Here is a 25,661-nt window from a genome sequence, read left to right as displayed (position 1 = left end):
TTTCTTGTTGATTTTTAGACAGAGAAAGGGAAAGGGGGAGAGAGAGAGAGAAAGAGAGAGAGAGAGAGAGAGAGAGAGAGAGAGAGAGAGAGAGAGAGAGAGAGAAAGAGAAACATCAATGTGAAAGGGAAACATCGATCGGCTGACTCCAGCACATGCCCTACAGGGGATTGAGCCCACAATCTGGGCATGTGCCCTGACTGGGGATCAGACCAGCAACCTTTCCATGCACAGGACTACCCCCAACCAGCTGAGCCACACCAGTCAGGGCCATTCATCTGATTCTTAAATGTGAAAGTAATTTTAGAAAAGTGTTTAGATTACAAAAAAAATATGATTTCCCCATATTTTCTTGTTTATGTGAAGAAATATAAATATTTGCTTAATGTAATGGCTTAGCCTGATTCCTGTGATTCATGTAAAGAAATATTTTCTTCTTTATGTGAAGTTATTTCTCCTCCTGTTCTACTGCCACTTTCACCAAGTCATTCAACATATTTATTACCTCTTATAATCAGGGACCCCTGTAATAATGAGTTTAGTTGATAAAATGCAAAGGGATGAACTTCCTTTTCACTGATCAGACACTGTTCCATGGTCACACCGTGAGGCCCAGTGGATCCAAATTCCACAAATGGAGGGGAACATCACCCAAGAGAATGTGCAAAACCATTTTCTCCTAAGTACCCAACTCAAAATGCATTTCCTACAGATAATTCAATGGCTTCAAGTTGCATCTCAATCTTCAGACAAGTTGTTTCAGAAGTTGTTTCATTCATGAGAAAATAACTCATCAGCAGGAATTTTAAAATGGAAGAATGAACCATTCTGAAGACTCTCGTTAATATTTACGTGAAGGCTCTTTCTCAGCCCTCACCAACGCCTTACAAATCCCAAATAGCTACGTGCCTCCTCTCTGCCAGCGGCAGCATTCCTCTACTAATGACCACCTGGGGCTCAGCTTATCATTTATTTAGTGGTCCTTGGTTGAACTGGAAAAGGAACTCATCTAGTTACTCAAAATCCACTCTCACTTAGCAAGTGAAATAGCACCCCCATCTTCCATGTCTGAACTTTACAACTGAGCACTAGCATATCCTGTTTTCATATATAAGCTTGTCATGTCCCTGAAGAGCACAGACACTCTTGGTGAGTGGACCAAAACTGACTGAGAACATCTATCCTTTCACCAACATTTTTAGGATCTTCTTGAATTTCTACCTCTAATCGTGTTTTTAATTTTCCGTATTATAAGCTCTCTTCATACATTTTCATTAGCATGCTTTTTGCCTGTCTTCCCAACGTTTATCTTGCCTTGTGCAATATTTCTAATATTTTGACAAACCCAGAACTATTTTCCACCCCAAGAATAAGCTCATGCTTTCTCTAGAGTTGGGCACAGGGAGTGCTACTTTGGATGGTCTTCAAATATCCCCATTCCTTTAAAACAAAACTTTAACTTCCCAAGGTCCTGTAAGAAGAGAACATGGAGTGAGTTGGAGTAGAATTAGAATACTTCCTTTAGAGCAGGGGTGGGGAACCTTTTTTCTGCCAAGAACCATTTGCATATTTATAATACCATTTGCAGGCCACACAAAATTATCAACTTAAAAATTAGCCTGCTGCTGCCATGGCCGGTTTGGCTCAGTGGATAGAGCGTCGGCCTGCGGACTGAGGGGTCCCGGGTTCGATTCCAGTTGGAGGCATGTGCCTTGGTTGTGAGCACATCCCCGGTGGGAGGTGTGCAGGAGGCAGCTGATCGATGTTTCTCTCTCATCGATGTTTCTGGCTCTCTGTCTCCCTCCCTTCCTCTCTGTAGAAAATCAATAGAATATGTTTTTAAAAAAAATTAGCCTGCTATATTTGGTCAAACATTTCATTAACTCACCCATCATGCCTTGGCAGGGCATGACCAAATGGTTTTGCGGGCCTCCTGTGATATTCCCTACCCCTGCTTTAGAGGCTTAAGCCAATAACTTTAGCCATGAGAGTGAAGAGAAGAGCAGAAAATCACAGGAATCAGGCTAAGCCATTACATTAAGCAACACTTCGTAGACGTGTTTACAACATATTCCTAATATATGTATGTTTCAGTAAAATGCAGACTTTTAAAGAAATGAAGCAAAACATTTCATAAAAAGTTAGGGAGCTGATATCTAAAGTGTGCAATTTTGCTAAATTACTATAATTGAAGTTATTGTTAGGTTGTGAGTGGGATGACTTCAAGAGTTCCCTAATTGGTCCCCAAGCATGCCAAGATTTCACCAGATAATGAAATGCTCCCATTAATCCATGCTCCTTTCAAGTCCCCAGAGAAAACTGCTAGTTTCCAGGTTAGTGAAGATGCCAAACCTTTCACTGGTCTGTGTTTCTGAAGGGTGAGTTGATGCAGGAAAGAGAAATGTTTACATGCAATGACGGGCTTTTCTGGTGGGTGGGTAGGTGGTGGGTGAGTGGGTGGAGGAGGCTACCAATAAGTCATGACTCACAAAGACATTCAAGAAATTTTCCAGGGGAACAGACACATCAACAGTTTTATAATTATGCTGTTTACAAAGATATATACCAAGTAACTCTATTTCTTTACTAATATAATTTCTCTGTATCGGGTTGCAGAGAAGCCAAGCATGGCGGAGAGAAGCATGGTGGCACATGATGTCCTACTCTGGGTTAATGACCTTGCTGAACAGTGATTGTGCTTGCCTCTGTGAACATGCCTGGACATACATGACCAGGGATATCGACATATCACTAGCCCCCAACCCATGCCCCACATGCCAGGAACAAGACCCCATCACTAATGAGGTGGGGCTATCGCAGTAGTTAAACTCAGAGAAATGGAATAAGTGGGAAAGATGTGATTAAGAGGAATCCCACTAATTGTCTTAAAGTCCCCATTTGTCCTTCACTTAATTTTTCTGTGTGCGGGGTGTTCCACACCTTGGCACACTGGTATTTCAGACCAGATCATTCCCTGTTGTGATGGCTGCCCCTGCATTGGAGGACGCTAACTAGCACGCTGAGCTTTCTACCCACTAGATCAGTGATGGCGAACCTTTTGAGCTCGGCGTGTCAGCATTTTGAAAAACCCTAACTTAACTCTGGTGCCGTGTCACATATAGAAATGTTTTGATATTTGCAACCATAGTGAAACAAAGACTTATATTTTTGATATTTATTTTATGTATTTAAATGCCATTTAACAAAGACAAATCAACCAAAAAAATGAGTTCGTGTGTCACCTCTGATACGCGTGTCATAGGTTCGCCATCACTGCACTAGATGCTGTTAACACTCTCCCCCCAGTTGTGACAGCCAGACTGTTTCCAGACATTGCCTAATGTCGCCTGGGGGACAAAATTATCCCTGGTAAAGAACCACTGCCCTAATGTTAACATCTCATATAACCATGGTAATTTGTAAAAACTAAAAATTAACACTGGTACATCACTATTAACTAAACTATAGACTATTCAGATTTCCCCCGTTTTTCTATTCACACCCTTTTTCTATCTGAAGATCCAAGATACCACATTGCATTTAACAAGAGGAGCACTAAAATTATAAGTCAACTTTAATTGATATGAGGTTATTCAGTCTATTTCTTCTGGGATCACTTTTGACATATATATATATCTCTCTCAAAGACTTTGTCCATTTCATCTAAGTTGTCAAATTTATTGACAAACTCTGTTGTTTGTAATATTTCTTTATTATCCTTTTGTTGTCTGTAGAATGTGTGGTGATACCCATGTTCATTCTGATACTGGTAACTCACACTTTCTTGTTTGATCATTCTGCCTAGGTTGGTTGGTTTGCTGTTTGTTTTCTTAATCTTTTCAAAGAATAAGCATTTCGTGTCACTTATTTTCTCTACTGATCTATTTCCTATTTTAGTGATTTTTTCTCATATTTTTACTATTTTCTTCCTTCTACTTTGGGTTTAACTTGGTCTTTTTCTAGCTTCTTAAGATGGAAACAAATTATTGTTTGAGATTTCTTCAATATAATTTAAAGCTATAAACACACCTGTAAGTACTGATATGGATGCCTTCCATAAATTTATGTATTTTGTTTTCATTTTTTATTAAAGTAATTTTTATTTCATTTTGTGAGTTTTCATTAACCCATAGGTTACTAAGAAGTGTGTTTAAACTCCAAATGTTTGGGGACTCTCCAGACATCTCTAATAATAATTTTTAATTTAATTATTTTTGGTAAGAGAAAATGCTCTGCATAATTTTAATTTGTAAATGTATTGAGTTGTTTTATGGCCCAGGATATGGTTACCTTGGTGACTATTCTACATGTACTTTAAATGAGTGTGTATTCTGCTATTGTTACTGGGAATGGTCCATAAACATCTATTTGGTCAAGTTTATTTATAATGATTAAATTTTCAATATCTTTACTGATTTTTGTTCTTATGTCCTAGTTATCGAATGCCATGTTTGACAGTTTTTGTTTTTGTATTACTTTCAATACCTTAAAAATATTGTTTCCTTGTAAACTAATACAAAATAATATTGAATGTAAATAGTAATTGAAAAATGAAATTTACAAAATAGATATTGTTCTCTGGTCCTTTGGTTTACATAAATTTTCAGAGAAGTCTATAGTCACTCTTAATTTTTTCCTCTATCTTTCCTTCTGGCTGCTTTATGATTTTCTATCATTGACTGTCAGAAGTTTGATTGTGATGAATGTCAGTGTGGATTTTTGTGGGTGTGCTAATGTTGTTCAGGTTTTGTTGAACTTGGATATGTGCTTTACAGTGTTTAGCACTGTATTATTGAAACAACTAAAAATTTTGTTGAAAATCAAATAACGTGAAAAATTCTACTCTGATTTCTTCATATATTTTGTGTTTTTCTCTTTTGTGACTTAATGTTAGTTTGTTAGCTTGGTATTGTTCCACGGTGCTATTGGCAGTCTTTTTCTCTCTGTGCTTCACTTCGACAGCTCCCATTTCTGTGTTTTCAAAGCCACCCATCCTTTCTCCTGCAGTATCGAATCCTGTTAATCCAGCAAAAAATTCATTTCAGATGTTGACATTTTTTAATATTCAAAGTTCCATTTGTTTTTTTATATTTCCTCTTCCTTCAATATGTCATATTTTCCTTTAAAAATGCTTGTTAGTCCTATAGATTACATTAATAAAACCTTTTTTAAAGTCATTATATGCTGTTTCTATCATCTCTTGTTCCTGGAACTGTTGGCATTAAATAATTTTTCTCCTACATATTATTCATATTTTTCTTCTAAGAATGTTTTTGTTTTCCATGGATCCCAGATATTATGGATTTTGTTATGTTGAATACAGGATTTTACTGAATTTCCTGAAAGGGAGCTTGATTTTGTTCTGTCAAGTAATTCAACAGTTTTACGTTAGCTCTACTTGATCCTCTCAAGGTTTGATTACAAGTTTTTAAGGAAGCATCTATTGAAGTCTCGACTCTAGGGATAATTTAGCACCACTATTAAAGTGTCACTATCCTGCAGTCTCTACTAAAGTCTATGTTAATTCAGTGATATCGCTCTACTCTGTCCGGTTCTGTATGAATTTTGGCTGATAGCTCGCCACTAATTAGTCCTTCCCTGCCAGTTGTTTTTCGTCAGTCCCATGGAATTTCACCCTGCATGTATCCATACTGGTGTTCAAAGGTTTGAAAGGACTCTTATGCATATCTCCAGAGTGTATGCACTTCTCTCTCTCTCGCTTGCTCTCTTGCTCTCTCGCTCTCTCCAACTATCTTCTAACCAGTGTTCTTCACCTCAAATTCTAGCTGCCTCAGTATCCCTGAACTCTGATCTCTCTTTTCAACTCACTGAGATCACCAGTCTTTGTATGGTCCTTCCTCCCTGTACCATGGTAGAAAAGATGCTCCTAGGAAAGAAGTGAGGGTACACATCATATTCCTTGGTTTACTTTTTCTCGTGAATCACAGTCATTTTGCCTGGTGTCCAATGTTCAAAAACCTTTGTTTTTAGTAGTTTAGCCAGTTTTCTAGACATTTACAGAAAGAAGGCAAGTCCTGTCACAGACACTCATTTATGGACACAAAAGGAAGTCTCCATGCAGGCTTCTGAAGGGGCTGTCTGCCTCTCCTAGTTTTATTGATGACCTGGCAAGGGTGCTAGATGCCATACCAGGCACTTTCTTGTGATAAATCAGTTGACGGCAACTAACATGTGAGGCTGTTATTCTTTTCAATCATCGAGGGTCCAGAGGTCATAAGGGCAATAGCTGATTGGTTTGAACCTAGGTCTTCCTGCCTCTGAGTTCAGTACTTTTTATAATTCAAACAGCAGTATGTTATTTACAGGGATTTCTGGATGAGTCCTATGGAACTCAGTGTCCTCCTTTAATTTCCCATTCCCCAAGGTATTACTTGGTCTTTAGCCTCTGCATTAAGAAGCTCTAAATATTAATGAGCCAATTTAATAAGAACGGTTAACTGAGGTCCAGTGGGCTGTCTGATTTTTCTCAAGCCACTAAAAATATCAAATAACAAGGGGAAGTAAGGAAACAAGATTAGCACTTATGTCTCAGAATATCTAGAATAGCATTTCTTCCATTACAACCTACGGGAGAACACTAGTTATTTAACTGATTGTACTTTTTTTTTTTTCCCAAGAAAACAATCTTTAAAATAATAAATCCTTAATTTATTTTTATTAAATAATAAATCCTTAATATAAATTAACATCTTCAATCTGTTCTTCCAGCTCACTCTCTCAAACCTGACCTCCACAATATGAAATGAGATTTAAATACACCGACATTCTTTCAACCATGTCCTTTACAAACAGATTCAAGGGTCTGCTTTGCTTGAAATGACTGACACAAGTTGACTTGTAACAAGTAATGGGTTGTGTAGTTTTATACAGGTCAAAATCTGCAACGGTCCGTTTCCTAATTGCTGTTTTGGGTGTGCTCACTGGTTTAAAACCAATTTAGTTGCTTGGGTAGTTCTCAGGCACTGCCTATATGCCACAAAATAGTAAAGTGCAGTGATTATTCCTAGCCTGTGGATCACGCTTACCCAAGTCTTTCTTTCTCATCTAAAAGATAATGTCAAGGTCATACAGCCATCTGGGCCTCAGTTTACTAAACTATAAAATGGCAGCTGGAAATAACTGACTTAAGTGCCTTTAAGATTTCTTCCCAATTCCAGCATTTTAGAATTCTATTTTTAAGTTTGTTTAACTGGCATTGTATCAAGTAGGAATACATATTAATTGGTATGTTTTGTGCTCGTCCCGTACAATGACAAACCAGGTTCAAAATGGTATCAAGCCATACAAATAAACATTAGACAGTGATTTCTGTATAATTAAAATATTCAGTAGCTTCTAGTTACTTGAAAAATCAGTGGAAGCCTTCTAGGATGTTAGTGACAGATAGGACACAAAGATAATTTTTCCCAGTGGTTTTCAAAATACAGTGAGAATCCCCTGGATGGCTTGTGAAAACACAGACTGCTGGGCCCCACACCAGAGTATTTGAGTCAGCAGGTCTGGGGTGAGTCCTGAGAATCTAAATTTCTAACAGACCCCCAGGTGAGGCTGATGCAGCAGGTCCTAAGATCAGACGTGAAGAGCTGATTTAGCCCAGCCCAGAGGTCGGCAAACTCATTAGTCAACAGAGCCAAATATCAACAATACAACGACTGAAATTTCTTTTGAGAGCCAAATTTTTTAAACTTAAACTATATAGGTAGGTACATTGTTATTAACTTAATTAGGGTACTCCTAAGGCTTAGGAGGAGCCACACTCAAGGGGCCAAAGAGCCGCATGTGGCTCGCGAGCCGCAGTTTGCCGACTATGGGCCCAACCCATTGCTTTCTTCTCCTCAAATGTTCCATAGAGTCACGGAAAGAGCTATAGAGAAGTAATATCATCTGTCCAACATCATCCAATAAGCCTGTCCCAGAGCCAGTTCTACTGGTCGTCAAACCCTTGTACTGTTTCTACACGATCTCCCATGTCCTAATTTTTCTGGAACATTTAGAAACATGTCCTAAAGCAATGGTTCTCAACCTTCCTAATGCCGCGACCCTTTAATACAGTTCCTCATGTTGTGGTGACCCCCAGCCATAAAATTATTTTCGTGGCTACTTCATAACTGTAATTTTGCTACTGTTATGAATCGTAATGTAAATATCTGATATGCAGAATGTATTTTCATTGTTACAAATTGAACATAATTAAAGCATAGTGATTAATCACAAAAACAATATGTAATTATATATGTGTTTTCCGATGGTCTTAGGCGACCCCTGTGAAAGGGTCGTTCGACCCCCAAAGGGGTCGAGAACCCACAGGTTGAGAACCGCTGTCCTAAAGGATGATGTTAATGTGTTTCTCTGGATCTCAATGTGATATGGACACAGTAGAGTGCACAAGCCATAACAGAAGGATCATAACATAAGAAATTGAAAATCGAGATAAGTTACATGTTAACTGCCCTTTAATCTCATCAGTATAACTTTGTATCAGTACTTTTAACTTTAACCTAATATTTTTGTTTTTTTGTAACTCCCCTGACTTTTCAAAAGTGCTAATACAGGCATACCTCCTTTAATTGCCCTTCGCTTTATTGCACTTCACAGATGTTGCGCCTTTTTTTAATCTTCCTGATTTATACTTTTTTATTTTTTTAAATTCTTTATTGTTTAAAGTATTACATAAGTCTCCTTTTTCCCTCACCGACCTCTCCCCGGCCACTCCCACCCCCCAGCACATGCCCTCACTCCCCTACTGTCTGTGTCCATTGGTTATGCTCATATGCACGCATACAAGTCCTTTGGTTGATCTCTTACTCCCTAACCCCTCCGCTTCCCTCATAGGTTGGAGTCTTTTCAATGCTTCTATGACTCTGGTTCTATTTTTGTTCATCAGTTTATGTTGTTCATTATATTCCACAAATGAGTGAAGTCATGTGATATTTATCTTTCTCTGACTGGCTTATTTCACTTAGCATAATGCTCTCCAGTTCCATTGCAAATGGTAAGAAATCCTTCTTTTTTACAGCAATCGCTTCTTTTTTGCAAATGGAAGGCAAGTCCCTCTACCAGGAAAGGGCTATGACTTTTCTTGCAAAGATCTAGAGCTGAACCTGTGATAACTCTAAGGTACACATGTATTCATTCAATTGCTAGAAATATAAGTGAACATAATCAAAGCCACTTTACATAATGCTGTAACATTTAAAATTAAATATAAAGGAAATTTTTCACAAATGGCAAGATTATCAAGAATACTACCTATCCTGTAAGCAAAGGAGATAAGAGACCTTAGTACCACATAATATGAATGTGTCTTAAGATAGACAACCCAAGAATTCTAATTCTAAAACCTGAACTGTTGTATGAATATGAAAAGGTCTGTATTCTTTTAACCACGTGGCTTTTGGTGCCTATTACAAATAAAGAAGCTCAATGGAGCTGTTGTTTATTCCATCCTATCTTACCATCTTATCCCTCTAGCTGAACCTCTTAGGTGAAACAACCTTGGAGAAGAGGAGGCAGAGGAAGGGACGGAGAAGAAATGTAGAGGAAGGAAGACAAAGCTACACCTCAGACCATCAGACCCTGATAAAACTGGCAGAACTCAGTGAGTCTGGGCAAGTCCTAAAAAGTGAAAAAACTCTGAGGTCAGTCCAAATGACAGGCTATTCATTGGGCGTTTCGTGGTCACTTGTGATCTAGCAAAGCAATCAATCACAAGTCATGGGAAAGGTGGAGCTTTGTAACTACATGTCAGAGGCACTGGACCAGATTAATAGGGTCCTAGGAAGTGGACTAATTAAATCAACATCAACACCTTCTGAACAACTCTGAAGTTTAGTCTGTTTTTTTTCCTTTTTCAACGTTTTTTTTTTTTTTAGAGGGGAATGGACAGTGAGTGTTGATTGAGACCCTTAAGAGGACAGCGACCATTAGCCAAAAGTACATAATATCTTATCTTCCTTTTCCTATTGGACCTTTTTTTTTTTATGGCTGAACTGCTTCTCCAGAACCATGAATTTCAAGGCCAGTTTCCCCTTAGAATCATCTGGGGAATTTTAGAAAACAAGAGATGCTCAAGTCCCAAGTCAAATGAAATAAAAATTTCTGTAAATTCCTCAGTCATTTCTGACGTGCAGCCTGGTGTGAGAAAGCCTTTTCTAGGACCATCTCCATTAAGGGTTAACAGGGCCCAATTCTATTCCTCCTTCCTATGTGACATCAAGATATATTTTCTATAGAAAAACTCAATAGTAATTTCCACTCAAAAGGAATCATTGTTGAGGGGTTAAGAACATAGACTCTGCTGCCAGCCAGCCTGGGTTTAAGCCCCCTCACCTACCATTTACTCATTAGCTGACTGATCTCAGACAAGTCCCTCAATTTCTTTATACTTCATTTTCCTGCTCTAGAGGTGGATAATGCTTCTACTTAGGACATAGGGTTGTTGTGAGATTAAATCACCTTCAACAGTGCCTGTTATATAGTAAGTACAGTCATTATTTCCCAACCTATCCAGGAGACAAGAGAGTATAATGGCTGAAAAATACAGACTTTAAAACAGACTCATTTTCAGATCCTGGTTCTGCCAGTGTACCAACTGTGTGATCCTGCAAAAGTTATTTAATCTCCCTGGTTATCCATAAAATAGGGGTAGTAATAGTGCCTATCTTAAATGGTTGTCAGGAAGATTAAATGAAGCGATTTGTCCCAAGCTTAGCATCGAGTCTGGCTCAACAATACGTTCTTGTCATAACTATTACAGCTAACTTAAGAGCAAAGAATGGATTCATTATACACTTCAGTAAGACCTAGAGTTGACTTTTCCATCTCAGGTGAGAGGGAACATTGTGTTTATAGAGGTCACCAGTCTTTTCTCTGGGAGAGTGAAGAAGAAAAAGGAGGACAATCTACAAACAAATTGGCGAGCTCGAAGCGGCAGACCTCAGTCATCCCTGGGAGAAAATGGATTATCGTCATTAACGCCTGCTGTCTCCAGCCCAGATGCAAAAGCCAGAGGCATCTTAATTATAAGCAGCTTCACAAATTAATCTCCATAATTCTAATACTTCAGAAATTAACCTCTTGTCCTGAGAAGGTCAAGTTAAATGTCAGTCCCAGATGGAGCCCGAAGCGGCGGTCTGATTCAACACCAACAACACAGTTGGCCACACAGCTGTGCATTCTTCCTCTGAATTGCCATCGATTTTTCCAAAAGCATAAGCTCTAAAGACGCTTTAAACATTAAGATCTGAGGAGGAATTCCTGTTTTCGTGATTCGAGTCAGAGTGCACCTGCAGACTCAATAAGAGTTGAATGTGTATTTGGCCCCAAATCTCATTTTGGATAAAGACATGATGAGACACAAGAGGATAGGTATGTATTGGCTTTGCAGGTCTGCAGAGCAAAGGAAGTGAGTGTGATCCCCGCTGATTATATGGTACAGTTTCCTCACTGGCTTTGGAGGCTAAAAATAAACACTACTTTCCTAATTTTTGTAATTGAGGACATGTATGTGTTTAGCCTCTGGTTAGCAGCAAGAAAACATGGATCCATAAAACATAATGTAGCCCACATGGGTGGGAATGTTCCTGTGCTCACAAGTCAGTCAGCACATCCCATTTGTGCCACCCAACGTAGCTGGTCCCATCGTATGTTAGAGAACAATGGGTATCATTGTTTTCATAACAAATGTTTATTATTTGAGATGAACTCTTGAAAATACATAAGCTTTATGTACAATTATTAAGCTGTCAGGAATAAAATGTAGTATAATGAGCAAAAGGCGGTAGATGAATCCTGCCAGAAATAAAATTACTATTAGAGTTAAAGTTTTAAAAAAAAAAAAACTGTCATGTGAAAGAAAGCAACAGTCAACCAAAGGTGGGTTTAGGGCACTATGGTATAAGCAACTTATCAAATGGCTGAGCTTTTAAAACAACCTACAAGGACCTCTTTTATTATCCTCCAAATTTCAGTACTTAGAATTTCCTCCAAATTTCAGTACTTAGAATTTTGCTCCATTAACTGGCAAAACCAATAGAAGAGAATTGTTTCTCTCGAGATATTCAACCAAAAAAACGATAGCAGAGAGTTTAGATTTTTTTTTTTCTGGGCAAGTCATTTATCTGTCTAAGGTTCTTGATTTCTCACTTTTTAAAACAGGGATGAGAGTCCCTTCACTTCCAGAGTTCACTCTCTTCCCCACAAAACAGTTTGAGTTTGGTATCACATCTCTAGGGTATCTGGAGGAAAATTCAAGTGAAGGAGAAGATTATTATTAACCTTGTTATGATTTTTCACTTGAGACTCAGGCTACCAACATGTTTAGAGTGCTGAAATCGTAAAAGGCAATGTACTCTGTGGTTGAATGCCATCAGATGAAGTGACCCCGTGCATTTCAAAACTACCTCACTGTGCTAGCTCATGTCTAAGTACCAATCAATTTGCATGAAGAATTTTTAAATAAATATTATATTCCAGCATGTTCAACAGCAACAAAAGGTAAAATTAGCATACTGGTGAAGCTTAACTATCATGGAGGCAGGCTCTTTGGTCAAAACCTAAGGCATTTAGCTAATATGGGCTGACCACATAGCTTTCCAACACCAAATTGGCATGTCTCATGGACAGCTCTCAGCTCTGCTCCCAGGAGTTGCTTGTGCGTGTCCTCCTAAAAGAAAATCCAGGCTGGTGGCTTCAGTGAGAAGTGGAGGGTCTGAGGATCAGACTTAAGTAGAATTCTACCCTAAAATTTGCTCTTACGAGTACAAATTTTCTTGAACCCAAAAATAATAGCTATTCTTGTTATTGTTAACATTTGCTGCCTACTTACACTGTGCTATGAACTGTACTGAGTATTTTTCTTACATTATCTAATGAAATCATCATGAAGATCCATTATTTACTCTACTTCTAGAAAGAGAAATTATTATGACTCTCTTATAAATAAAGAAGGTGGGGCTCAAATAGGCCAAGTCCTTGCCCAAGTTCACTTGATTATTTTTTATTTATTTATTTATTTTTTAAAATATATTTTATTGATTTTTTTACAGAGAGGAAGGGAGAGGGATAGAGAGTTAGAAACATCGATGAGAGAGAAATATCGACCAGCTGCCTCCTGCACACTCCCCACTGGGGACGTGTCCGCAACCAAGGTACATGCCCTTGACCGGAATCGAAACCGGGACCCCTCAGTCCCCAGTCTGACGCTCTATCCACTGAGCCAAACCGGTCCGGCAGCAAGTCCACTTGATTATTAAGGGACAGAGCCAGTACTTGAACCTTCATCCTCTTACTCCCAGGTATTCTATCTGTGAGGCCTCCTTCTAATGTATACTAGTTCCTGTTAGCCACCTGTCACTTCCTGTTACCCACCTTCCACCCTTTACCATGACGAACTTGTTTGGGACATAAAGCTGAACCAGGACGCCACCATCTCTAGTTCTAGAAGTTATTTCTTCATTCATTCATTGACTCAGAAAATTTGTGTAGATAGAGCACTACAAACTGCTATTGCTATGATTAAAAAAGACAAAGAAAAAATGAATATAACCTTTGCTACATGAATTTATCTATAGTTACCATACATCCAAGGTTTTTTGAGAGGACAGTCCTAGTTTTAAATATTAGGCCACTGATTTCTACTTGGAGTGCAGAAAAATGTCGTTACCCTCAAAGATGAATGGAAGCCAGACATATATTAAGCAAAGTTTACAGTATATTATGACAATATACTAGGCCCTCAGGCTTCCAGTCTCTGAAAAAAATTTTAAAAGCTTGAGGGAAAGATAAACCACCTCTAGGAATGACCAAAAGCCCCTTTTAAATTACCATAAACATAATAACCCAATACCAAACAAAACGAAAACCAAGGACAAATGAGACTGACACTAAAGTAAACCTCAAAATCTAGCATGACAATTGTTACAGGAAAAGGAACCAGTGTTTATTGAGGATCTTCTATGTGCCAATACATTACATAAATTCTCACTTAATAATGGGACCTGGAGAATATTTTGCTAAGCGAAATGAGCCAGAGAAAGACAAGTATCACATGATCTCACTCATATGTGGAATCTAATGAACAAAATAAACTGATTAACAAAGTAGATCCAGAGACACAGAAGCATGGAACAGACTGTGGAATCTCAGAGGGAAGATGGGGGTGGGGGGGGTGGGAGGGAAGAGATCAACCAAAGAATTTGCATGCATATATGCATAACCCATGGACACAGATAATAGGGTGGCGAAGGCCTGGGGGAGGGGAGGATGGCAGGCTAGAAGGGGTCAATGGGGGAAAACAGGGACATATGTAATATCTACACTAATAAAAGAGAAAAATGGTAATTGGCGTACGACGATACCCTTTTCATTGGCTAATCAGGGCTATATGCAAATTAACTGCCAACTAAGATTGGCAGTTAACTGCCAACAAGATGGCAGTTAATTTGCATATGTAGGCACAATGCAGGGAGGCAAAAGGGAAAGCAGGAAGAAGCCCCCTGCCACTGACAGTGATCGGAAACCCAGGGGGGAGCTAAGAGCTGGGGGGCAGGGCCGCCTTTGCCCTGCCCCCCAGCCATGATGGGAGAATTAGGCGCCTTTGCCGCCCTGGCCAGTGATAGCAGGAAGTAGGGGTGGAGCCAGCGATGGGAGCTGGACACGGACGAAGCTGGCAGTCCCGGGAGCTAGGGGTCCCTTGCCTGGGCCTAAAGCAGAGCCCACGATCGCGGGGCCGCTGCAGCTGCAGGTCCCCGCTGCCCGAGCCGGACGCCTCAGCCAGAGGCGTTAGGCCTGGGCAGGGGCGGAGCCTGCAACCGCGGGGAGCTGGGGGTCCCCTGCCCAGGCCTGACACCTCTGCCGGAGGCCTCAGGCCTGGTCAAGGGGCCGATCCGGTGATTGGTGATCGGAGGGTGATGAGGGTCAACTCCTCTGGCCGAGGCATCTGGCCTGGGTGGAGGGCTGAGCCGGGGATTGGGGGGATATGATGGTCCCCTTGCCCAGGCCTGAAGCCTGGGTCAGAGGCATCAGGCTTGGGCGGGGGGTGGAGCAAGCGATCAGAGGGAGATGGGGGTCCCCTGCCCAGGCATGATTCCTGGGCTAGAGGCCTCAGGCCTGGGCGGGGGCCAGAGCCAGTGATCGGGGGGAGATGGGGGTCCCCTGTCCAAGCCTGACACCTCTGGCGGAGGCGTCAGGCCTGGGCAAGGGGCCGATCAGGCGAACGGAGGGTGATGGGGATCTACGCCTCTGGCAGAGGCGTCAGGCCTGGGCAAGGGGGAGAGCCAGCAATCGGAGGGGTCTGGGGGTCCCCTGTCCAGGCCTGATGCCTGGGCCAGAGGCATCAGGCCTGGGCTGGGGGCAGAACCAGTGATGGGGGGAAATGAGGGTCCCCTGCCCAGGCCTGACACCTCTGTCAGAAGCGTCAGGCCTGGGCAAGGGGCTGATCCTGCGATTGGAGGGTGATTGGGGTCAATGCCTGAGGGCTCCCAGTATGTGAGAGGGGGCAGGCTGGGCTGAGGGACACTCCCCCCCCCCCCCACACACACACACACACACACACACACACCCAGTGCACGAATTTCGTGCACCGGGCCCCTAGTTTTCAATAATAACGATTTTATAAAAAATAATCATAATTGTTCTTTTTTGTATATATGAAAAAAACTGATGCTCAAAGAAACTATTTAAATTGCCCAATCTGGCTAGTAAATGGCAGAGCCAATATTTGGACAGGGTTTTGATGCTAAAAGTTGTCATCTTCCCACTGAGTTGATTTTAAGCCTAATCCAGTTTCTGTGTCCAGGCAGCATGTAGGTTACAAAGCAAGGTCTTTGCAACAAAGCATCAAGCCTGCCCTAGCAGATCCCAGTCTCAGAGCGCGAAAGAGGCAGAAGACAGACTAGCAGGGGTCCTCAAACTACAGCCCGCGGGCCACATGCAAATACAAATATTGTATTTGTTCCTGGTTTGTTTTTTTACTTCAAAATATGGTATGTGCAGTGTGCATAGGAATTTATTCATAGTTTTTTTAAAAAACTATAGTCCGGCCCTCCCAACGGTCCGAGGGACAGTGAACTGGCCCCCTGTTTAAAAAGTTTGAGGACCCCTGGACTATAGCCTTGAAGAAGGAGAGGTTCCTTTCTATTGGTTTGAGCTGATGTCCACAAAGTATTTTACAGTTTGTGAGATCATTATCTAACTTGATGCAACAGTCTTGTGAGAGAAATGTATTAGTCCATTAGCATGGTGTTGTTAGTCTCCCCGGATTTCAACTCCTCAGAAAGAACAGAAAAATTCAGAGACAGCAAGATCCCTCCCTCAAAACTGATTAGTTCAAAGAAATGTAGAATTTGCCAATAATTCTACCTTTTTTTCTGATTTTCAAAGCTCCCTTTGAAGTACTGAAACAGTTATATTTGATGATTTGGGCATAAAGAGAGTGAAATTAGCATACTGGTGAAGCTTAACTATCATGGAGGCGGGCTCTTTGGTCATCCCATATTAGCTAAATGTCTTAGCTTTTGACCAGAGAGCCTGGGTGTGGGTAAAAAGAGTGAATTTCATCCTCCACTATAGACAGAATGCAGCCACTCAGGTAACCACTGACTTCCATTTCATCCTATTCGAAATAGCAAGAGTTACATTACAGCAAGAGAGAGTACAAATGTTCCTGGCTTTGGTGCCATTTTATTTCTGTCCACTAGCCTTTAAAAAATGTAAATTCAAGAATATAGAAGATTCCAACTGTTAGAGAAGGGAGATACGACCTTCTTTTCCTTCCTCGACACGTTGTGCTACGCATATTTTATGATGGTTACATTTCAGCGATTAATTCATAACATGACAGAGGCAGCATGCAAACAGACTTACAGCTTATTTTTAATAAGTGCTAATACATTTATGTCCTTCCTGCCAGACTCCCCTTCTATAAACATTTGGCTTCCCAGATTATATCCATGAAAATTAATGATCTGTCACTAGGCTTGCCTCTGTCTTAATGAAGTAGTTACTCAGAGTGATTGAAGTCAGGTGTGAGAAACCCATTTCTCCCATGGATGATAAAGCGCTTTCCTCATTCTTTGCACAAATTTAATTAGGTGAGAAAAAAAATTAATTACTGCCGCACAATGATTTCGCATTTTCAACAAGTGAAGGGGGTCTTGTCGATATTGGAAAGCTTTTCTGCACAGAAAAAGGCAAAATAGAAGACATATCGAAAATTCAAATGCATTTGTACATTCCTTGCTTTGTGAAAAGCAAAATGCAAGATTCATAAAAGTGAGCATCGTTATTGAGCAACTCGTAATTCACAGGGCTAAGTGCTATGGGAACGTTAAGAGTGGGGTGTTGGTAAAGAGAACTGAATGTGGGAGAGGGCGGCGACATTTAGCGGGATCTCCTCCAAGGGCATGGCGATCCAGTTGAAATCTGTGTGCCACCAAAAGCCAGCCAGGAAGAGGTCTGGAGGGAGAACGGTGCAAGGACAGGAACACCCAGCACTAAGACCCAGGGGCAGGAACACGTCTGTCACGTGAGGCCGTGCCTTAACTGTAATATTTGGGGCTGTGTAATTCTGTGTCATTGGGTGTCATTCTGTGCATTGTGGGCGTTCAGCAGCATCCCTGACCTCCATCCACCAGATGCCAATAGTTATCCCGCTGCCATGGTGACAGCCCACAGGTCTCCGGGCACCGCCAAATGTCCCCTGTGGGGAGGGGACATCTCCCAAGGCGCTAGAGGAAAAGACCTAGGCCACGTGGCTGGAAATCTACAGCAAAGGAACAGGAGTAAGCCAGAGCTAAATCATCCACGCAGCCCCACTCCAGGCCTCAGGACCTCAGACATCCTTGCTCCCAGGCACACCGGAGGGCCTCATGGGAAGTCCACACTGACAAAAATTGTAGTCTGACAAAACCAAGGACTTCCTCTATCTTGGGGAACCAGGAGACGCCCCAGGTGCTTGCCCCGCTGCCTGTGTCCATCCTCAGCGTGCTCACAGCCCTTGGTACTCCCTCGGTCACCCCAAGCCATGTCACCGGGCTCCCCCGCAGCCTGTCTTCAGGGGCTCTGCCTTCCTGTTTGTAAGTTGATTGATGCCCTGGTTACTCTGCAGAAGAAAAAAATCTCAGAACCCAAGAGAAGTGAATGCACCAAGACTTTAGCCATAATGGTTTCATGAGGGTGGAGATTCAAGAAGGTACCTTCTTGAGGAAGAAATAAATGCGCATATAAGGAACCTGGAATTTAATGCATGTTTTTTGGCCTATTTTCTCATCCATTTTGCTTCTTTACCTATGAAACAGGATCACTTTTATTAAATACCTGTTTAGTCACCAGATAAGTCTGGGGAAGATGGTTGCAACAGCATACCCCTAAATAAGCCATTAAAAGTCATAGGCGGCCCTAGCCAATTTTGCTCAGTGGATAGAGCGTCAGTCTGCAGACTGAAGGGTACTGGGTTCGATTTCGGTCAAGGGCACATCCCGCGTTGCGGGCTTGATCCCCAATAGGGGGTGTACAGGAGGCAGCCGAACAATGATTCTCTCTCATCATTGATATTTCTATCTCCCTCTCCCTTCCTTTCTGAAATCAATAAATTTTTTTTTTTTTTTTACAAAGTCATAGACAAACGGGTGGAAGGGGCAGAGAAGCACAGGTGGCAAAGCAGCAGGTTATCCCAAGGAAGTGAGCTTTGCTCCCAGACAAATTACTGACAGGTAATTACAGGACACGTGACTGGGAGCAAGAAGTCTCATCTTTTCTCTGAGCCCCCAACCCAGACGATGCTCCAGAGCTTATGGTCTCAAAAGAGACCGTTCCCATCCTCCCGGTGAGAGGGCTGGGGCTTAACAAATACCCCCTCCATCTAAATGAAGTTTGTCAGGAGTGCTGCTTCACATGTTTTCTTTCTTGTATGGCATAGCTCCTAAAAGCCAAAATGTTGTAAGAGAATTGATGAAGAAGGGAAAGTACCATTGCAATGAGTGTATCGGATAGGAGAAAGCTGGCGGTCTTTTCTATGTTTAACATAACGCTTTCTTGCATTGCTGTGTGCCATGAAGTTATAAGAATCTGGCTCATGCTGATGCATTCGGTCTCATAATACCACCATGAAGCAAATGCTATTATTTCCCCACTTAAAAAAACAAAATGAGAAACACAGGCACAGAGAGATCAAGTGACTTCAACAAGGTTGCACAGCCACTCAGTCAAGGAGGCAGGATTCGAACCCAAGCAGGGCTTATGAGGCAGCCACTCCCCTCTCTGCTTCTCACAGACAACTCAGAAGGAAGCAACACGAGGGTTGATTGTTTGCTTTCATTTGTTTGGATAGAATCAAGAAACACATTTCTCCTAAGGATCAAAGGGCTTTCCGCAGAGAAAGTGGGATTTTAGGATAAGCACAGATGAAATGCCCCAGCTATTCGTGTTCAGAGGTACCTCATAAGATCGCTTCCATGTCTATGGATTCAGTTTCTGAAAACTTAAATAATAATAATAATAGTTACTCATCATCAACTGCCAATTTATGATCAGAAGTAGGGGGCTACGGGGAGAATGGCTGATCTCACGGGAGACCAGCCATCACTGGTTCCCTGCCCAGCAGCTCCATGACCCAGCTCATGGGCTCTGACACCGAGCAGATGGGCCTTTGAGTTCCAGAAATCTCTCCGAGCTCTGTTTCCCTGCCCACTTCCTCTCCAGGTCGTTAGACCTGTCTGTATATTTTCATTTGCTGCAGTTCTTTGAAACACAACAGAGGCAAGCACCTGGATCGTCTAATTTTAGGTTCAGGAGGCATCAACAAAACACACGGTTCCATCCCTGACACAAACATATTTCCTAATAAAATGCAACATGATGGGCTTCTTGTGAGCAAGGCTGATGACACTGCAGACACTAAAAGAAAGAAGAGAATGTGAGCACACAGGATTGAAAGAGCCAGACATGCATTGCTTTTGTCAGGTGTCATCATAAAAGGATAATCATGACTCCCCAAACCACCCATCTATTTTAATACTCCTAGATGCTAACAGTGTGAATTTTTTGTTTGTTTGTTTTTCCCCCGGTACCTAGCTGGACCAATCATAATGCATTTGCTAGGAATATATAAACAAATGGTTCTTTAATAATTCATTCATGCTTGGAACAGAAAAAGAAATGGCTGGAGTTTATAAGAGGATAAAGCTAGAAGGGAGGATAACGGGCAGGCAGACAGTTGCAGAGCGTTGTGGTCCCTGCACAAACGGAGATGAATCAGGCTGGACTCCAAAGCCCATGACGGGTCCAAGGCAATCCGATCAACAAATACCCATCGAATCCCTACTTCACTCTAGGAACCGTGCTGCATGTTGCAGTAAGTCACGGAATGCTCCCAATGATCAGGTGAAATTAACATTGCCAGCCTTTTTACTTTTAACCGAGTAGGACCCAGGTCTCAGAGAAACCAAGTATCGTGCCCAGGCCACCTGCCTCATAAAAGGCCCATTTGGAGTGCACCTGCGGATCTGCCGGCATTCCGAGTCTGAGCTCAGTAAATGGCGGCTTTGGGATGTTAATCCTGACGATGTGCTTCCATCTCGGTACCCGTGTCCAGCACACGGCTCTCAATAAAGACTGCTGGCTCGGGGAGCCAAGTCAGTCAATCAGGCCACAGAAAAATTCATACTGGGCCCATGACAGAACGGAGGTAGACCTGTGGGACCCTCTTCCCTCCCTTCATCTGGGTAACCACTGCTCATCTTACAGTCTCAGAGGCACCCCGCTTCCTCAAGGTCCTGCCCTCCCTGACAAGGTCAGATTCACTAGTTAGACTCTCTTGTAGCCCAGGAGCCCCTCCTACGTAGAACTTACTGCAGTCGAGGTTTATGTCTGATGGTGAGACTACGTGACTGACATGTCTGCCCCATAAGACTGCATGCTCCCTCCCGGCGGCAGGGGCCCCACTGCATGAGGGACACCACTGAGTCGCGATTGCCTGGACAGGTGAAGCAAGCACCGGGGAGTACTTATGAAATAGGTGAACAAAAGGTTCAGCTGACAGAACAGCGGCCAACGAGCAGGACACTAACTCCCAGAGGCCACGTCCAACCCTCCGATGCTCCTTTTCCAACAGCCCTGGCTGCGCAGGCTGTGGCACCAGCGGTCTCCCTGGGTCGGGGACACAAAAGGCTCAGTCGGTGCTGCATGCCAGCTTCCTCTCGTCCCCTTCCACTCTGAGCCTAATTTCCTAGATGAGCAAATGTTACCCTGCCGTAAAAGGCACGCCGACCGTCCAAGGCTGCCTAACGAATGTAATGACAGCATCCCGCATGCTAACCACCTGCCCTCCACAGGGCGCCGCTTCTAGGAGCCCCCGGGACGACGGAGAGCACCTGCCGCGGAGATCGACTGCGTGTGCTCTCACCAGGAGACGCGGGCAGGTGCACTTCAACTCAGCCTCTTCCCAGCGGGAGGCAAATGGATCTCATCGAGGTACTGGGAGGAAAAGCGTTTCTGGAGTCAAGCTGCTCACAACAGCCCAGAATGGGAGAGATGGTTTCACTGCAAGTCTATTGCCCAGCAAAGCTGGTGAAGCGCCCAGCAACCGCTTTCGCATTTCAACAAGAGCGTCTGCTTTCCCCCAAGAACACATCAAACCTCTGCGGGCAGTTCAGCCTGTTTCTTCTCACCGGATGCTCTTCCAGAATCCTGGGCCCCTCTGCATCCAAGAAGCAAGGACCGTGTGGAAAGAGGTAGAAACGGGCTGCAGGGAAAGCGTCCTGCTAAGACACCACCTGCTACATGACTTGATCTTGTCATGAGCTTCGTGTCTCCTTTCCGTCCTCAGCTCCTAGGACCCAGCTGCACCTTTCGCCCACTGTAACCCGGCCGCTGGGATACCAGCTGGCTGATCACTCACCGTCTCTCACGCCGGCATTTCCAGGTCCGGGCTGATCTTTGCCTGCAGAGGGCCACCTCTGGCTCTGAGTCTCGGGTTCGAATCCTGGCTGGGTCGCTTATTCAGGCATCTGCAAACTTTTCCTGTAAAGAGCCAGACAGTAAATATTGTCAGATTCGCAGGCCATCAGGGCTCTGTCCCACTCCTGGACGCGTCAGGTGTCGCACAGAAGCAACCAAAGACTATACCTAAGTGAGTAAGGGAGGGCTGTGAGAGGACACGGTCATCAGTGCTTTGGGCAGCCCAAGACGTCTCTGTTCCCTCAACCCACTCCAGGACCTCCGAGAGCCTCGGCTAACAAACACCATGGCAGAGGCTCCAGAGTTTCAGTGAATTCCTGGACACCGTCCCTCCGTGTCCTTCTGGCTGCCCTGACTTATCCCTGAAGATGGAGCACAAACTTCCCTTTCTCACCCACACTCTCTGCTAGGCCATGCCGCCTCCTTCCCTGAACATAAAATAATAAGACTCTAAAAATAGGTGTCAGAACTAGAGGCCCCTTGCATTGGGGACACTACTTTCAGTTCAACAAGCCTCTACACATCTCAATATAAGCAATATGTCCCCAGACTACGGGCCACCTTTGAGCGTGGGCGGGCATCCTCAAGGCTCTCACGGGGGATCAGCTTCCAAACTCAGGGAATGCCCAGCACTGTTCCTATCCTGCAGGTACAAAGCAATCACTATACACCAGCGGTTCTCAACCTGTGGGTCGCGACCCCTTTGGGGTCGAATGACCCTTTCACAGGGGTCACCTAAGACCATCGGAAAACACATATATAATTACATATTGTGTTTCTGATTAATCACTATGCTTTAATTATGTTCAATTTGTAACAATGAAAAAACATCCTGCATATCAGATATTCACATTATGATTCATAACAGTAGCAAGCTGCCAGCAGAGCTCCATTATGGACCCCAACCAGGATTGAGCCTGAACCCTGGGTATGTGCCCTCATCAGGAATCAAACCGACCACCTCTTTGGCGTATGGAACAACACCCCAACCCACTGAGCCACCCGGCCAGGCCTGACTGCTGCTTCTTTACTGACTATAACTCTAGCTTCACTCCACTCCTCTCTTAGAAGATTATATCATTAAGAAACAGAATTACCTCACACAAAGACAGCCTTCGAGTCTCCTAACAGCCCAACCCTGTCAGTCCTTTCTGACGCCCTTACAGAGACACCCACATTCTCCACGGTTACCACCCTTGTTGCAGTGACCACTGCGCTCAACTTGTCGAAACACAGGAGTGTTCCCGGTGGTCTCTGGCTCTAGAGCACCGGCCGCTGCTTAGCTCTCAAAGCGCAGGGCTCCTCGGCCAGAGCCACCTGGTTCAGGTCCCAGCTCTGCCACTTGCTCCCAGGCCAAGTCAAACCATTTCTCTGGGCCTCAGTATGTTCATGTGGAAAACAGGGATAATGCAATCGTGAGCGCCTCTCTCAGCTTTTCTATGGATTATAAGGTAAAACATGTGAAGACCATGGAACACCGTATTCAAAACACACTTCTGATCAAGCCCCGCCTAAAGTTGCCGGGGTTCTTGTCCCAGCATCAAGAAGGGTTCAGAAACCCTGGAGAAGGCTGTGCATAAATTAAATAGGAGTCCAGAGATGAAGCATAATTTTGAAAGGCATTGGGGGTCAGAGGAGCCTAGCTGCTGCTAAGATCTAAGTTTTAAGGTCTAAGGTCTAAGGCAGCGGTTCTCAACCTGTGGGTCGCGACCATCGGAAAACACATATAGCATGTCAGATATTTACATTATGATTCATAACAGTAGCAAAATGACAGTTATGAAGTCGCAACGAAAATAATTTTATGGTTGGGGGTCACCACAGCATGAGGAACTGTATTAAAGAGTCGCGGCATTAGGAAGGTTGAGAGCCACTGGTCTAAGGTCTCAGGTCTCCTCGTCCCAGGACCCCATGCTTTTTATTAACACAATTTGTCCTGAGGCGAGGCAGAGATATACACTGCAAAGGGTATACACAAGCATTGTCAGAATGGAAGAATTAGCCTACGGCTGTTCAGGTGTTTGGCCAGTAGGAGGCAATGTAGATTAAGATGCCCTTTAACTGTCTGGCAGCCAAGCAATAATTCCTTTTCAGGTTTGGGGAGATGCCTTCAGCTATTCCCAGATGCAGCCTGGCTGTCATGCTGGAATTGGTCTCCGGCAAAAGTCATCCATGCCTCTAAAAGGCCTTTGTTGCTTGGCTGCCACCTACTTCCTCAGCCTCTCAGGACTGCAGTTTTGGGATATGGGGATAATAATGTCAGTAACAAAAATATCACAAAACTTAGGCAAATTTTGAAAAGATATTGGCTGTTGTCTGTAGAATACATCTCACTGCCAGCACGTAGTAGGCACACAACAAATTTGTTTTACCGTACGCCTCTGGGCAAATTATTAGCGCTTTCAAGGCCTCTGTTTTCTCAACTAGAAAGCAGCGGGATTAAATTAGACCAGTGCAAATCAAACTGTGTTCTGTTGGGTGTCCAATGTAGGTGTTTTGGGGGTTCTGCAAATTTTTATTTTTATTTTGTAGGTGCTATGACTGACATAAGACTGCTGTTGTCATCTGTGAGCCCTGGAATTCATACGGGAAACAAAACCTCAGCAAATAGAAATCAGTACTTAATTGAACATGAAGTCCTAAGTTCAATTTTTTTGAGTCTGAAATATATCTCATCAAAAGGACCTCATGTATTAATGTTAATACATGTAAAATATTAATTTAATATGTTTTATAATTTAATATGTTTTTTATATTGATATTCCAAGTATTTTTTGTAGAAAAATAAAGGCTCTGAAGCTATAAAAGTCATAGCTATAGCCCTGGCTAGTGTGGCACAGTTGGTTGGGCATCCGTGCCATACAAGAAAAGGTCATTGGTTCAATTCCCGGTCATGGTGCATGCCCAGGTTGCAGACTCAATCCTCAGTAGGGGGCATGCAGGAGGCAGCCGGTTGATGTTCCTTCCTCTCCTTTCCTCTCTCTAAAATCAATACAAACATACTTTTTAATAAGTCATAGCTCTAAACCTTTATACGATTATAAAAATCACCTCTGCCTGTCTTCTGATTTGGGGCCCAGGAGTGTTTACAATAGACCTCAGAAGATCCCAAACACTTATGATTAAAGGAAAGACACTCAATAGCCTGTATCTTTTCAATAGGAACACTGTTCATTACCTGGGCAGACAATTGCTGACTTTTAAACATGTGAATTGTTCGCCTGAAGAAGTAGAAAAAAATGCTTCCGCTTTGGAGCAAATGACACCATCCTGTATTACCCACAGCAGCCAAGACACTCAAACACCAGAGCCAGCAACACAATGGGACTGCCGCCGGCCTCCTGAGCCCAAGTGCAGTGACCCGGCTGGCACTGCTGAGGGTATTACTTCTAGATGCACTAGGAACAAGCCCTTGAGGCGACTGCACTCTCTCCTGCCTAAATAACGAGATCCAGTTATTCGGAATCATTGTGTTCTAGCAATCAGAACTGCCCTGAGGGAAATCAACAAGGTCATGGTTACACCAGCTGAGACACTGCAACATCCTAAACACGGACGGTTTCAGAGGTGGTTGTGACAACAGATTAGATTGGAAGAAACTTTGATAATCGCCTCCCAAGCATGGCTTAATGAGCAAACAGCGAAGAGCTTCAAAGTCTCAGCAGCGATCTCAGCCAATCCTGTCA

The 25,661-nt window shown here is 43.0% G+C and overlaps 1 long non-coding RNA gene across 1 annotated transcript in view; it reads right to left on the bottom strand.

Annotated features, from left to right (window-relative positions):
- The window catches only part of LOC132215343 (uncharacterized), a 382,955-nt gene that overhangs the window by 137,313 nt on the left and 219,981 nt on the right, over positions 1-25,661 (bottom strand). Inside the window, exon 3 of the long non-coding RNA XR_009448504.1 lies at positions 21,917-22,038. This is a non-coding gene — a long non-coding RNA (uncharacterized LOC132215343). The remainder of the gene's footprint in view (positions 1-21,916; positions 22,039-25,661) is intronic.

The sequence above is a fragment of the Myotis daubentonii genome, chromosome 14 (assembly GCF_963259705.1).
Source record: "Myotis daubentonii chromosome 14, mMyoDau2.1, whole genome shotgun sequence".
NCBI lineage: Eukaryota > Metazoa > Chordata > Mammalia > Chiroptera > Vespertilionidae > Myotis > Myotis daubentonii.
The sequence above is the reverse complement of the archived record's forward strand: the minus strand, read 5'-3'. Positions and strand labels throughout refer to the sequence as shown.